The sequence below is a fragment of the Crinia signifera genome, chromosome 2 (genome assembly GCF_055691185.1).
Source record: "Crinia signifera chromosome 2, ASM5569118v1, whole genome shotgun sequence".
NCBI classification, from domain to species: domain Eukaryota; kingdom Metazoa; phylum Chordata; class Amphibia; order Anura; family Myobatrachidae; genus Crinia; species Crinia signifera.
The window spans coordinates 347,290,822-347,294,497 of NC_139218.1; the positions used below are offsets into that span (position 1 = coordinate 347,290,822).

The 3,676-nt window shown below is 43.3% G+C and overlaps 1 pseudogene; it reads left to right on the forward strand.

Annotated features, from left to right (window-relative positions):
• The first annotated feature begins 1,268 nt into the window (after nucleotides 1-1,268).
• On the forward strand, nucleotides 1,269-2,890 carry LOC146058547 (dual specificity tyrosine-phosphorylation-regulated kinase 3 pseudogene; annotated as a pseudogene).
• The last annotated feature ends 786 nt before the right edge of the window (nucleotides 2,891-3,676 follow it).

Consider the following 3,676-nt stretch of genomic DNA (forward strand, 5'->3'; position numbering starts at 1 on the left):
AAAAAAAATTGAATAGCTTGAATCATGGATTAGGCTAAAAAAAGTCGCTTTTCAACAAATGGCAGGTTCAGACTGTAATTAAATAGACCCCATAAAGTATATTCTATGCGCAGTAACCATTTTAGGATTAGACTTGCAATGCTGAAGGTCTGTCCACTTCCTTCCCCCGTTACCCCCACAACCCTTCCCTTTATACCAGGCCTGGCCACCCTGTGACTCTACAGATGTTGTAAAACTACAAGTTTCAGCATGCCCAGATTTTCTAATAAGGAAAGTGTGGAAGGGGATACTGAGATGTTTCACAACAGCTGGAATGCCACTGGTTGGTCAGGCCTGCCTTATACGCTAGGAAATGGACATGGTCAAGCACATAAGTGCAGTACACCAGCAGAAATCTCTGGAGAACAGAGTATTACAGCAGGCAGTAACGCTCTGCATAGATCAGGAGCAGTGCTATCCCTGAGGGTGCTAAATAAAAACATCATGTTTTAATTAGTAGTACAGATAGAGTGCCTCTCAGCCAGCGCAGGGGCTCGCCAGATTGGCCCCGCTGGCGAGCGTCCCACACGCATGCACGTCCCAGTTACCATGCGTGGGGGGACACGAACCCTGCCCGTCTCTGCTTCAGTGAGACAGGCAGGGTTAAGGGGGAGAGGGGGGAGCCGGGAGGTGGGGACCAGCGGTGAGGCAGCGGGCACCCGGGGGAGCTCCGTTAGAAGGGGATGCAAGTGCTTCTCGTTGTACTAGCAAAATATATATTTCCCATGATCTGTTAAGTTTTAAAAATGTAATGTTTGTTGCCATGGAATGGCCCTCACGTTGCTTTTTGGATTTTTTTTTTTTAAATCATGCTTTGAATTCTATTGAGAAGTAATATTTATAGTGTGATTATATAAGCGACATTTATTTTGAAAGAGTTAATTGTGGAGACCTTAGAAAAATACCCTATAGTATATCCATGAGGTAAAGTACTGTACACTAAGAAAAGAAAATCAAAGCCTCTTAACAAGTCAAAATATATATATATATATATATATATATATATATATATATATATATATATATATATATTCAAGCTTTTGTATTGAATATTGATTTTAAAGCAACTTTATAGGGTGAAAACTTTCTGCACATTAACGTGTGTGGGGAAGATGACATCACAATCACTTATGATGTCACAATGATGTCATAGAGAGACGGAACCTTCAGGATTCCCTTTATACAAGGATCAGCAAGAATTTCTTCTCAGTCTTGTTGAAGCATTGAAAGGAGACAGAGTTGCTAGACAAGTGATTAGATAGTATACAAATATTATCAAAAGTTATGGAAAGAAAAAACCTTTTCCTTGTTGGTACCTCATATGGTACAGCAGGAAAGCCTAAACATGAGATTTTAAAAGATCACCATCATGTTTTTAATAAGGATCAAGCGCATAAAGCTCAGCGTCCGGCGGAGCCAAGCTTGACTAATGGAAAGAAGAAAATATTAAGGCCCCAAATACCACCATTACGTTTACAAACATTGCCAGGGAAGGAGAAGTGCTCAGATACCACAAAATCCAGGTATGGCTCCACAAAGTCCATCAAAGCCACCACATACCTGAGTCCTGAGCAAGCACTGAAGCAATACAAACACCTACTGACAGCTTACGAAGTGCAAGAGATTAAAAACTTCCCTCAGATATACTTTGTGGGTCAAAATGCAAAGAAGAGCCATGGAGTTGCTGGTACACCTAACAACAGAGGGTACGATGATAAAGAAGGACGCTATATATTGGTACCCCACGACCATGTAGCTTATCGCTATGAAATACTGGAGTTTATTGGGAGTGGTTCCTTTGGTCAGGTGGCAAAGGTTTTTGACCACAAACTCAAGAAGCACGTGGCCCTAAAGATCATCCGCAAAGATAAGCTGTGCCAGCAACAAGCAATAAAAGAGATCAGCATCCTGGAACATCTAAGGAAGCAGGACAAGACTGGAAGCATGAATGTAATTCACATGCTGGAAAGTTTCATATTCCGAAATCACACCTGCATGACATTTGAGCTCATGGACATGGACTTGTATGCCCTTATTGAGAAAAACAAATTCCAGGGATTTAGTATGGATGAAGTTCGTAACTTGGCCCGCTCCATCCTAGAGTGTCTAGTGGCTCTTCATAAAAATAACATCATGCACGGTGATCTAAAACCAGAAAACATTATGCTGAAGAAACCAGGGCAAAGTGGAATTAAAGTCATTGACTTTGGAGCAAGTTGCTTTAAGCACCAGAGAGTCCTCACATACTTTCAGACCCGTTACTATAGGGCACCTGAGGTCATCCTGAGAAGCGACTGTGGCATGCCAATCGATATGTGGAGCTTTGGCTGCATTTTGGCAGAGCTGCTGACAGGCTACCCACTGTTCTCTGGAGAGGATGAGAGCGACCAACTAGCTCTCATAATGGAACTTCTTGGGTCTCCACCACCAAAGATCCTACAAGGAGCTAAGAAAGCCAGGTGTTTTTTCACTTCCAATGGCTACCCTCGTTACTGCTCTGAAACACAACATTCTGGATCTATAGTCCTAAACAGAAGCAGGCTACGCAGGGGCAAGATACGTGGTGCTCCCGGAAGCAAAGACTGGTTTGCAGCATTAAATGGGTGTGAAGATGCTCTTTTTATTGACTTTCTAAAACGCTGTTTAAATTGGGATCCAGCATCACGCATGACACCCAGCCAAGCACTAAGACATCAGTGGATCTGCAACCAGAGGCCTCAAATGCTAGTAAAAGACAAATCCTCAGAAAAAAACTAGGATTACTGCTAATACCAGCAGCTTACCAAAGATGGACTCCAAAGTACCCTCATTAGGGCGTGTGGTCCCTAAGTTACGTCACAATCTGTTCTAAGACTCTAAAAGTGCCCATACAATTTACAATTATTGTATACAATATTGTATACAATATAGTATACAAAAGTTGTAACATGTATGGGCACCTAATAGGCATATCTTCTTTTCCATCATAACTCAACATCTGGGGATTAGGGCTACAGGCGACACCCCAAAAACAAAAACGACATCAGGCAGCCACCTCATGGGTTTGTTGGAAGAGCTGCTAATTATTTGTAAAATGTTGACAGTTGAGGTGGCCGTACACTGCTGTGATGTCTCCTAGCAGTGTACGCTCATCCGATTCCCCGCGAGCCGCCCGGGACTGCGCCAGGGACGCATATGATCCATCACAATTTGTTGTGATGGATCGCATTCGTCCCTGCTCCCCCCACAGGGAAGGAGGTGCCAGGTCGGGTGGTCAGACACCGGCTCAGGTCCGATGCGCATGGGACCGCACATTGGTCCTGAGGGGACATCAAACTGAGCCGATTTGGGTCGATTTCACGGAATTGGCCCAAACTGGCTCAGTGTATGGGCACCTTTACATCCAACTCATTGATAACTTCATAACTTGAACAATTAAACCTGGGCAATGCTGGATACTATAGCTAGTGATCAAATAAATCTCACTAGATAGCTAGAACTGCTTACAAATAGCAATAGCTGTGGGTTTTTCATGCAGGGGACAATGCGTGTTTTTCTTGTGTCATTTTTCATCTGTGCATGAATCTGAGTTACGCAGCACATTCTTGTTCGTGATGGGGTTCATAGAGAGTTACTGTAGATTCAGACCCATGTACCA